This window comes from Cetorhinus maximus, chromosome 11 (genome assembly GCF_964194155.1).
Source record: "Cetorhinus maximus chromosome 11, sCetMax3.hap1.1, whole genome shotgun sequence".
Lineage (NCBI taxonomy): Eukaryota > Metazoa > Chordata > Chondrichthyes > Lamniformes > Cetorhinidae > Cetorhinus > Cetorhinus maximus.
This window is the reverse complement of record NC_135889.1, coordinates 93,599,692-93,612,298: the sequence shown is the minus strand read 5'-3', so window position 1 is coordinate 93,612,298 and position 12,607 is coordinate 93,599,692. Positions and strand designations below refer to the sequence as shown.

The 12,607-nt window shown below is 47.0% G+C and overlaps 1 pseudogene; it reads right to left on the bottom strand.

The window, feature by feature from the left end:
- Positions 1-10,961, bottom strand: part of LOC144686215 (histamine N-methyltransferase-like) — an 88,382-nt pseudogene extending 77,421 nt beyond the window's left edge.
- Between the last annotated feature and the right edge of the window lie 1,646 nt (positions 10,962-12,607).

Below are 12,607 nucleotides of genomic sequence, written 5' to 3'. Positions count from 1 at the left end.
CCCACTATTTAGTTTAAAAGCCCTCTTTACCACCCTAGTTATATGACTCACCAGAACACTCATCCCAGCATGGTTCAGGTGAAGACAGTCCCAGCGATACACTTTCTCCAGTACTGGTTCCAGTGTCCCAGGATTCAAAAACATGTCCCTTCCACGCCAATCTTTGTGCCATGTATTTAACACCCTAATCTCATTTATCCTTTGCCAATTTGCTCATGGCTCAGGTAATGATTCAGAGATTATTACCTTTGAGGTTTTGCTTTTTAATTTAGGCCCTCGCTGATCATACTGTCTAAGCAGAGCCTCTTTCCTAGCCATTGGTACTTACGTGGTCTACAACAACTGGATCTTCCCCTTCCCACTGCAAGTTCATCTGCAGTCCAGAACAGATGTCCTGAACCCTGGCACCAGATAGGACTACAGGCTTCTGGACTCTCAGCCTTGGTTGCACAGAAGTGTGTCTATCCCCCTAATTATACTGTTCCCAACTATCTCTACAATCCTATTAACTCTCCCCGATTGAATGGCTTCCTGTACCACAATGCCACGGTCAGTTCTCTCATCCATCCTGCAGCCCCCACTTTCAACAATACAGGCTGCAAGAACCTCAAACCTGTTGACCAATTACAAAGATGGAAGCTCTTCCACTTCTATCTGCTTGATCCTCGTACCTGCCTCACTTGCAGCCACACCCTCCTGTCCCTGACTGTGGACCAAATCAGACAGCCCTATCCTAAGTGGTGTGACTGTCTTCTGGAACAGATAAATATCTCCCTCCTCCAGGTAACTTTCCTCCTTCCTGTTACGTCACAATGTCTGCAGCTCGGCCTCCAGCTCAATTACTTTGAGCCAAATTTCCTCCAGCTGCGCTTACTGAAGACGTTTTTTACTTGTCGCTCACATTCTGTTGCAGCCATGTTTATAGTGTTTAATTAATTAAATAATTATTCTGATTAAATTTCAGTTAATGTCTTTAATTTTGCCAATGCCTATATTGTTATCATTTCAATAAATGTTCTACTTACCCAGATTGAAATTCACTAGTTAAGATAAATAGGAAATACTCACCAGCTAATCTAAAAAGCTTTAATACTATCAGTAAACCTTCTACTACTAATAAAATATTACAATTACTAAAATTACCAGAATTTTGAAAGGTAAATGAGAAAAATACTCACCAACCAATCAACTTTCCTGTGCCTTTTGCTTTTCTCAGGACTCAGGCAGTCTCCTCTGGAGCCACGGACTAAACTAATTATTTTATTAAGTCACTCCTGATCTGCCGCTCTCAAGCTCCTTTATGAGGTCTCTGTATAAGGCAGCTACTTAAGTGAACAGCACCTCCTCCTTCCCTGCACTGAATTCCATCACTCACCAAATTCCCAAACTCACACTTTGCATTTAGCTGTCTTCAGTGATGATCTGCTGTCTTCGTGCTTGCATAATTCATGCAATTAGCAAGACCACCTGTATTTATGCTAGCTGAAATTCTACAAGGATAAGCCAACACTGCTGGCTAGAGAAACCAGTTCAAACTAGCTATTTAGTTAATTAACTGTAGCTGCCTCTCCAGTAGTAGAGAGCTTGTTTATCCATGACTAAGATTGAAAAAATCTTAACTTTAACAGTAAATTGTAATCCAATGCTAAACACAATCTCAACTAGATTTTAGAAAGGCATTCACCTTTAAAATTAATCCTTAAAATCCCCTCACTCACCAAATTCTCAAGATCACACTCTGTATCTAGTTGCACTCAGTGAGGAGCTACTGTCCTTGTGCTTAGGAGTGAGGGCATCAGATGGCAATATTGGCTTGCTCAGCAGACAGAAATTGATGAAGCCTGGTGGTGCTTGGAGGATTCTCAAGATTCTAAAGTTGATAAGGGGATTTTGGGATAGGAACAGGGTCACCACTCCCTTCCATTTTCCTTTGACTTTTTGCCTAATTTGGTGCCCTGAACCTACATAGCTTCGATTAGCAACATTAGCTACAGAGGAAGACATTTAGATGTCCCCTTGGTTCCTCCATATAGTTGATACTCCACAACAATTCACCCAACCTCTGAATAATATGGGGAGTGGAAGGAGCACAAGACACGGATGTGATTATGAAACCTCCCCGTGGAGGCTGTGAATGAAACGTGACCTTTAAGTGGCTTTGGGGATCTCTGGCATGAGAGAGGTGGGCCAAGATTTTCTGTGCCCACCAGCGACGGGTGTGTTCAGTGGCATGAGTGGACAATATGGTGCGATCTGTTTCACAATGGCGTGAAACCGGTTTGTGATTGTCCACTCAGCCCACCAATGGCGGGCCACGTTCCCCACCCTCAGCCATCGGGGACCTCAGTGTAATACATCAACATATTATTAGGCCTGCCTGCCGGAATCATCTCCCCTGCTGGATCGTCCGCACATGTTGGCGGGAAAACACACAGCAGTTGCTTATGTGCTGTTTCACAAAAGCACATAAGCAACTTGCACTGCGGGGGGCTGCACTTTGACTCGGGACTTCAAGGTTTGTTTGCCTACCTTGTTTCAGGCAGCAGTCACAGTGATCAGAGCCAGGCTTCACAGACAGCACCACATCACTTTTAGGGGGGCTCATGGCAGGTCTCTACCTACCAGATCAGCCATATGTGGCTTTTCAATGGCTGCAGGACGAAGGCTTGATGGCAAAGGGGTAGAAGTGGCCTCAGGCAAGGGAAGAGGCTGCAGGGTGAGGTCTGTACTGGGGAAGGAGGGTATCCCAGGGTGTATGTGAGGGCACATGTTGATCTGTGCAAGTGACCTCAAGATGCTGAGGCCTGAGGAGGCAGTCTCCAGAGGAGATGAGGTCAGAAGGACATGTGAGGGTCTGTGCGTGAGATTGGGTGGTGATGTCCCTTGAGCTGGCAGTGAGTGAGATTCCAGTGGATGTATGATGGGCTTCAGTGTGTGAGTTTAGAGTGATGTGATTGTTGCCATACCCTGGCTGCATGGATGAGATCATTCATCCTCTATCTGCATTGGATGGCCAACCTCTTCTCTACAGCATTGGCACTGATCGCCACTACCACCGCCTTCCAAGCCTGGTTGGTCACGCCGCTGCCCATCCTGCAGCCAGAGTGGGCTATAGGACATCGCAGCAGGCCTCCACGGTGTCCAAAAGGCATTCCAGTGACCCGTCACTAAACTTGCAGTTTTTTTGCCTTTTCTGAACATCTTCCCTGCAGCAGTCATGGGCTGGGAGCACTGACATGTGTGCGCGTGGCTGGACTTTAAATATGGAGCCCGGCTTGATGAAGCGGCGAGGTGATGACATGGCAGGTGAATGAGACCTTGCCTGACATCAAAACAGCGTGTTTCCCAGGAATGCATAAGTAATGTCATGGATTTGGGACAATATGGCGTGAAAACCCGCCATTGCGGCCAGCGGGTAAAAGGCTGTTTTACCCGCCCACCCCCGCACTTAGTGCAAATTTGGGACGATTCCGCCAATGGGGTAAAATTCCAAAATACGTCAGAAAGGTAAGAGATTGTGCAGAGTTATTATCAGGCCGTCACGCTATGCAAATGCTGTAAAAGAGGTCCATTAAAAAAAACCTGGATTAGACACTTGAAATGCAACAAAAGGTTTAAGCAAAAGAGAAATAAGTTAAAAAGCCCACAGCATAGGTTAAAACTACTGTGAAAAAAAATAGGATAAGAGTTTTCAGCGTGTTCTGCTTTTGTTATGGAATGGAAACTGTGAAGCATTTTGTTTTCTGTTTCTGAGCGCATGTGTGCATGTGTGCCAGTTTCCTGACCTGCGGATGAGAAACTCTCAAAGAGAAAATGCTTATCTAATGCTTATTTTCAGTGTCAGCATGACCAACTGCTCTGTTCAAAGCTAACAACTCTTTAACCCCCTGTAGTCTTATTTTTGATAATGGAAGTATTAAGCATTTAAATCAAGGTCTTTTTTACAAACGTGTACTATTTCAAGTTTGTTAATTATCCTCTCTCTCTCTCTCTCTCTCTCTCATTCTATATATATATATTATATATATATATACATGAGTATTATTTTTGAGACAGCTGAGTCATGTTTTTGGTTTAAACTGATTTAACCTATATAAATATGTCTTGGACTTGTGACCAAGGAATATCGAATAAAATTTAGTACTTGAGTTCAAATTCCATTACAGGGATCAATCTTTCGAAGTTGAATGAATGTTTGAGCGTGTGAGTATGGTTGATTGAGCACATGTATTTCAATTTAAGATTGTGTACCCAGAATTGGGAAAACTTTGGATGACACCTCATGTTAAGGTCGTTGGTATGGATTTATTTTAGCTAAACATTACTTGTACATTCTGTTTGATCAGTATGAACTTGGCTTTAACTGGATTACAGTGAAAAATTGCTATTGCCTTATGGAATTTTAAATGAACAATGCATGGTCCTATTTTAAATCACTTCAAATATTTACAAAATGCTGTACTCCTGGTTTAAGCACTCTTGTTGTGCTTGCCCCCTCCTGTCCTCTAAGGTTTTGACAAAAGTAATCAAAAATTGTAAATTAGGTTGAGAAAAAAGCACTAAATTTATCTAATTTTTTTTATTCTTTCATGGGACATGGGTGTCGCTGGCTAGGCCAGCATATATTGCCCATCCCTAATTGCCCTTGAGAAGGTGGTGGTGAGCTGCCTTCTTGAATCGCTGCAGTCCATGTAGTGTAAGTACAGCCACAGTGCTGTTAGGGAGGGAGTCCCAGGATTTTGACCCAGCGACAGTGAAGGAATGGCAATATATTTCCATGGCAGGCAGGTGAGTGGCTTGGAGGGGAACTTCCAGATGGCAGTGTTCCCATGTGTCTGCTGCCCTTGTCCTTTTAGTTGGTAGTGGTCATGGGTTTGGAAGGTTCTGTCTAAGGAGCCCTGGTGAATTCTTGCATTGCATCTTGTAGATGGTACACACTGCTGCCACTGCGTGTCGGTGGTGGAGGGAGTGAACGTTTGTGGATGCGGTGTCAATTAAGTAGGCTGTTTTGTCCTGGATGGTGTCAAGCTTCTAAAGTGTTGTGAGAGCTGCACTCATCCAGGCAAGTGGAGAGTATCCCATCACACTCCTGATCTGTGCCTTGTAGATGGTGGACAGGCTTTGGGGAATAAGGAGGTGAGTTACTCGCTGCAGGATTCCTAGCCTCTGATCTGCTCTTGTAGCCACAGTATTTATATGTATAGTCCAGTTCAGTTTCTGGTCAATGGTAACCCCCAGGATGTTGATATTGGGGGATTCAGCGATGGTAATGCCATTGAATGTCATGGGGTAATGGTTAGATTCTCCTTTGTTGGAAATGGTTATTGCCTGGCACTTGTGCGGCATGAATGTTACTTGCCACTTGTCAACCTGGATATTGTCCAGGTCTTGTTCCATTTGGACATGGACTGCTTCAGTATCTGAAGAGTCTCGAATGGTGCTGAACGTTGTGCAATCATCTGCAAACGCCCCCACTTCTGACCTTATGATGGAAGGGAGGTAATTGATGAAGTAGCTGAGGCTTAGGACACTACCCTTAGGAACTCCCGCATTGGTGTCCTGGAACTGAGATGACTGACCTCTAACAACCACAGCCATCTTCCTTTGTGCTAGGTATGACTCCAACCAGCAGAAAGTTTTCCCCAGATTCCCATTGACTCAAGTTTTGCTAGGGCTCCTTGATGCCACACTCAGTCAAATGCTGCCTTGACATCATGGCCAGTCACGCTCACACTCTGGAGCTTAGCCCTTTTGTCCATGTTTGAACCAAGGCTGTAATGAGGTCAGGAGCTCAGTCACTCTGGTGGAACCCAAACTGAGCATCAGTGAGCAGGGTATTGCTAAGCAAGTGCTGCTTGATAACACTGTTGATGATCCCTTCCATCACTTTATTGTTGATCGAGAGTAGACTGATGGGGTGATAATTGGCCAGTTTGGGTTTGTCCTGCTTTTGGTGTACAGGACATCCCAGGACAATTTTTCACATTGCCAGGTACATGCCAGTGTTGTAGCTGGACTGGAACAGTTTGGCTCGGGGTATGGCAAGTTCTGGAGCACAAGTCTTCAGTAATATTGCCGGAATATTGTCAGGGCCCACAGCCTTTGCAGTATCCAGTGCCTTCAGCCGTTTCTTGATATCACACGGAATGAATCGACTTGGCTGAAGACAGCATCAGTAATTCTGGGGACCTCTGGAGGAGGCTGAAACGGATCATCCTTTCGGCACTTCTGGCTGAAAACTATTGAGAATGTTTCAGCCTTATCTTTTGCACTGATGTGCTGGGCTACCCCATTATAGAAGATGGAGATATTTGTGGAGCCACCTCTTCCGGTGAGTTGTTTAATAGTCCACCACCATTCATGACTGAATGTGACTAGAGCTTAGATCTGATCCATTTTTTGTGGAATCATTTAACTCTGTCTACCACTTGCTGCTTCTATTGTTTGGCACACAAGTAGTCATACTTGGAATATTGCGTGCAATTCTGGTCACCACATTACCAGAAGGATATGGAGGCATTGGAGAGGGTGCAGTGGAGATTTACCAGGATGCTGCCTGGTCTGGAGGTTATTAGCTATGAGGAGAGGTTGGAGAAACTCGGATTGTTCTCACTAGAGCGACGGAGATTGAGGGGCGACTTGGTAGAAGTTTACAAATTTATGAGTGGCATGGACAGAGTAGATAATCAGAAGCTTGTTCCCAGGGTGGAAGAGTCAATTACTCGGGGACATAGATTTAAGGTGAGAGGAGAAAACTATAAAGGTGATGTGCGGGGCAAGTTTTTTACGCAGAGGGTAGTGAGTGTCTGGAATTCGCTGCCAGAGGAGGTGGTGGAAGCAGGTACGATAGTGGTGTTTAAGAGGCAGCTTGACAAATACATGAATAGGATGGGAATAGAGGAATACGGACCCCGGAAGTGCAAAATGTTTTAGTTGACAGGCAATATGATCGGCGCAGGCTTGGAGGACCGAAGGGCCTGTTCCTGTGCTGTACTTTTCTTTGTTCTTTGTTCTAGTCCTGGGTTGTAGCTTCACCAGGTTGATGCCTCATTTTTAGATATGCCTGTGCTGCCCCTGGCATGCCCTCCTGCACTCTTCATTGAACCAGGGTTGATCCCCTGGCTTGATGGTAATGGTAGAGTGGGGGATATGCCGGGCCCTGAGGTTACAGATTGTGTTCAAGTACAATTCTGCTGCTGCTGATGGCCCACAGCGCCTCATGGTTGCCCAGTCTTGAGTTGCTAGATCTCTTCACAAAATTTTTCCCATTTAGAATGCTGGTAGTGCCACACAACACGATGAAGACTCTGGGAACAGGAAACATGGAAGGTGGGGTGAGCTAATCATGCAGGAGCTGAAATTTTGAAATTATGATAGTGGTTTCAGAATGAAATATTAAGTTGGAGGTGTGTCAGTGGTGGGTCAGGCCTCACGCTGTCCCGTGGCAGGTTCCTATCCATAATACATTTGCATGCCATGAATACTCATTATATTCAAAATTGGTGAAATTAAGTCTTACCTTCAAGATTATATCAGCAGAGCACGGGAAACGTGTGGCACCCAGTTCACATTTGTTTAAAGGTGGCGTGCAGCAGTCAGTTTTGTGCAGCTGTGTCTGAGGTGAGCAGTTGTCTTTGTATTCTGCGGCAGATGTGGGGGAGGGGAGCAGGACAGTGGCAGCTTGGATAGAGGGTGAGGGCGAGTCAGGGGTGAGAGCTGATGTGGGGTCGGAAGGGGGCATGGAGGAATGGAAGATGACTTTGAGGGAGGACAGCAGGTGGAGCCAGGGTGCGGAAGTGTGCAGTGGGAAGGGCCTGGTCTCATGGTGTGGCCAGGCGTTTGGGGGCACTCAGTAAAGATAAGCAAAATGAAGGGCCTAAAGGGCAGGGCGAGCGCTGTCCAATTTTGGTTTCTGGGGTGGCTGACAGAAGGAATATTTATTATCATGGGGGGAGTTCAATTCAGTAGGGGGGCAAGTCTAGTCTGAGGTAGGGATATGCAAGGCCTCGTTTGGCAGGTCATGGGATCTAACAGAAACCCTAAGTGTGGTGTGGGGAAGTTCTAGGGTCAAAGGAGGAAGCTTGATGGGGTGGGGGTAGGCTTGGCGGGGAGAAATAGTATGTCCACTTCCACAATGACAGAATCAAGGCTGATGTGGTGAGGATCAAGGGTTACAGGGGATATGCAAACAGTGATATTGGGAGAATGAAGGGTCATGGGGACAAAGTAGAAGGAGACAGGGAGGTGGAGGGTCACAGGTTGCAATTCAGGGGTCACTGGCACAGCGTTACTGGCCTTCAAAACTCTTCTTGTAGCTGCCAGCAGTGCAAACCAAGTGGGAGGTGGCAAATTTGAGACGGGTGGAGTTTTGAATGTGGTCAATGGGAGCAGTGGAAAATCTCACTAGCCAGCAGTTGTGTGGATGAAACCCCTGAACACGCAAGTGCGCATATCATTGTCGGCCTTTTTCACACAGTTCACTTGTTGAAATATCTACGGGCCTCATATACTCAATATTTCTACAACCTCGGGAACAATAGGTGAGGATGCAACAAAACACTCTCACTGATCAACAACTGAGGCTGCAAGGCCTGCAGCAGGCAACACCAGAGGGGCAGGGTGGCCAGGAAAGCAGCCAACTAGGGAAGGCATAGGAGAAAAAGATCACTGGCATGTTAGCGCATCATCAGGACATGGACAAACTACCTCCAGATGTCTGAGAGGCAATGCCACAGATGCCTGAGGCTGTCCTAGGAAGTGGATACCAAACTATGCAGGAGCAAGACATGCAGCCACATGGATTTGGCAGCAACCCCATGTCAGTGGCCCTCAAAGTGACTGCGGCACTCAACATTTTCACTATTGGCCGCTTCCAGGGCTCCATAGGTGATGTGTGGCATTTTGCAGGCTGCCACACACAGATGCATCAAAGAGGTGACCAGTGCCCTCTTCCATCATACCAATGAGTTCATCAGATTCATCACAGATGATAACAGCCAGGTGGATGGGGCAATGAGCTTTGCGGCCATCGCTTGTTTCCCTCAAGTGAAGGGATAATCGACGGCATGCATGTTGCCATTAGAGCTCCCTGGGAGCAGCCAGTGGCATATGTGAACCGCAAGGGATTCTGGTCTCTAAAATTCCAACTCATCAGCAACCGCAGGCAAAAAAATCATGAAGGTCTGTGCTCCTTTCCCAGGAAGCTCTCATGACTCATATATCTTGCAGAACTCACAGCTTCCTGGGCTTCTTGTGGTCCCTGCCCAGACTGACGGCTGGATCCTGGGGGACCTGGTCGATGACATCCCCACAATGCAGCGGAAGAGCGCTAGAAAGAAGCCCACACCTCTACCAGGGCCATCATCGAACACACAATAGGCAGGTTGAAAATGTGCTTCTACTGCCATGACAGGTCCAGAGGGGCTCTGCAGTACACACAGGGTTTCATAGATAGCCGTGGTATGTTGTACATAGCACAACATGGCCATGCAACGTGGTGAACACTTGCATCAGGATGACAGGGAGGACCAACACTCCTCTTCAGGTAAGGATGAATGAGATGGGCCTGAGGAAAAGGACATGAATGCACATGAGCCTCTACTAAATGCCAGGGCCATGGCGAGACATGCCAGGGATAGCAGGAACAATCTCATATGCACAAGATTTGCCCAAGGTTGAGGCTCCCACATGACATCCCATTGCTGTGACAGGTTTGCCTGCTCAGGATGGCTATCAACCCCGTCAGCTCTCTGCAACCCCAGGAGCTACCTCTAAATATGTGTCCTCTACTACCTAGAATAGCAAGGGGAGTGGACCTCTGTCACACACATTCACTACTGAAGATTGTTACCCAGGACAGCTGATGTGCCAGTGGGCATACATCAAGCAGTTTATCATGAACGAGTCTCAGACCTTGCTCTATTGTTACAGGTCCATAACTCCAAATAAGACAATTCAATTGTCCCTGTGGAGCATCATCTCAGGCAATCTCCTTGACACTGCATATAATGGAGTGTCTGCAGAGCCCACATGTTCCTCTACGTCCCACGGACTGGTGAACATCAAAATGACACAAACATGGACATTAGATAAAGACTGATCACAAACACCTAACAACATAGTCTCTCGCACAAGGAGGAGGTGTCTAATGTTCCCCTGCAGCCATCAAGTGAGTGCCAACCGTGAGGCATTCCAGTATAGTTAGGTCTCAAACTAAGCAAGTTCCAAAAAAGATAATGATGTACACATTAATAAAGTGAAAGCATTATATTGTGCAATATTTACATGTGACAAAGTGAATTTCATAAAAACACTCGTGCCACTTTCATAAATGCATAAGTTTTCTTTTCCATCTCTATGTTTTGGTTTGACCTTGTCTTCTCAAGGGCAATTAGGAATGGGCAATAAATGCTGGCCTAGACAGTGAAGCCCACATCCCTTGAATGAATAAAAAAAAAATCGGCAGCTGAGATGGAGGCAGGCTGCTGAGTATGATGCCCTGTTGACTGCAATGGCTTTGGCAGGCGTCCTTTAGAGTTCCGGGATCTTGAGGGATCTGGCCTACTGGGATGTCCTGCACAAGTGCAGAGGCAGCCTCTTCAGCCATCCCTACTGGAGACAGTGGGGTCAGTGGCAGAGGGGATGATGAGAGGCCCCTCACCCCTACGAGTGCCCTAAGAGGGAGTCTCAAGGGCAACTGGTATGTGCTCTTCTTCCATCTGGAGGAGCAATGGCACCTGCCTATCTCCCTGAGGAGAGAGGTCCAGGTGCCTCATCCCCCTCTCACCTAATCATTGCTGTATGGAACCCATGGATGGAGTGACAGAGTGCAGGTCAGAGTGCATATTGGTTGATTGCTCTACCTGGCTCTCCATGCCAGTGGCCAACCTCTCCATGGAGGAAGCCATGTGTTCATATGCCTGAGACATGGCAGAACTCATGACATGCATGAACATCTCCATTATCCGTGCAAAGTTGCACATAACCCCTGGCATCTTTGTCATATGTTCCCCTAACTTCTGCTGCATTTCCAGCAGACTTGTTGTGGCTGTGATCAGAGGCCCATCATCAGAGTGGGGCTCAGTGGGGGCCTGATCCCCAGCAATCCTCTGAGACCTCAGCTGTCACAGCCACTCCCAACTGCTGGGGTGTGTCTGTGCTTCTAAAGGAGACTCCTCTGTGATCCAGGTGGGTGTGCCTGTGCTGATGGAGGGTGTGAGAGAGGCAGTTGACAGTGCATCTCTGGGTCACTGGTGTCATCATCCCACAGATGAAAGTGGAGATTTAGTGACTTGACAAATGGCAACAGACCCCCTAGACTACACACATGTCCATCCAACATACTAGCCCGTCAATGTGTTAGGTTGTATCCAATTGCTCGCTCAAGCCAAATTATCTCATGCTTTGGCCTCAAATACAATGCAGTCCTGAGGCTGATCATGCATTCGCCTACCTCACCTAGCTGCACATCTGCACAGATACATAGCCTGATGCCCACATGAGAGACAGTCCCATACCACCATGACACTTACCCGGGAGGACTGAAGGAGGTCATTGCCCCTTTTCCTGCACTGGACCTAGCATCTTTGGTGACCCCACAGTTGCTAAGCTCCTCTGTGATCTCCATCCAGAGCACATTATTCTGGTGGGGGATGTCGTGGTAAATTTCAGGATTTACCAGGAAGTGTTGCTACATCCTCTCAGTGAAAGCAGAGGCATTGGTTACTTGTTCAGACAAAGGCTGTGGCAGGTGTAGGGACAGCAGTGACAGTACCTCTGGATCTGTAACATGACAGGGATATGGAACAGAGGCTGCAAAGAGATTGAATTCTTCATCATGTCCTCTGCCAACTTGGAGTTGGACTCATCCATATTCCTTGACAGTGACAGGCGGCTGGCAGGGCATCTGCGTATATCTCAGTGTGCTCTTCTGTTGTCGCCCTATCGAGGTCCACATCTGAGTTCTCTGCAGCAGAACTCTTCTACAACTTCACCTTCCAGTGAGCTATCAAACAAACTATCCTTTAACCCTGACCTGGCTGCAGCCCCTTTTGCTTGCATGACTCACCACGCACTGACCTACATTAACCTCCAAAGTAGGTTCAGTGCCAGTGTCTGAGCTGATGGCTTTGAGTGTCACGTCAAGTGATGGGGCCTCTTCACCAGTGCTGTGTTGTTTCTCTCTCTCTCTCTTTCTCCCTCCTTGGATTGATGTGACAGATTGGATTGGGCAGACAGCAGTTCTTGGGTGTCTGAAAGCGGGAAATCTGAAGGGAAAGGTTGGTGTGAGGGAAGTGGGTGTTAAGGAGCAAAAGCAAGAGGTTCATGGTCACACCATCAGCAGCTTGCTCATCGTGCCACTTGGAAGGCTGAGGGTGTGCTAGGAGTTGTGAAGCGGCATAAGGCAGGATCATACCATCATCTTAAATGTCCTCAGGGCCTCCAGGTGCCATGGGCCCCATTGTAGGTGGCCCCATGCTCCAATCCCTTCCATCCCATCTCAGCTTGTCCTGATGATAGTGACTGAGTTGCACTGTGTTTGGATGAAGTGTCTACTATAGTTCAAAATCTGGAGATATCTGGAGGCAATGAGAGGTAGCTGTGAGGC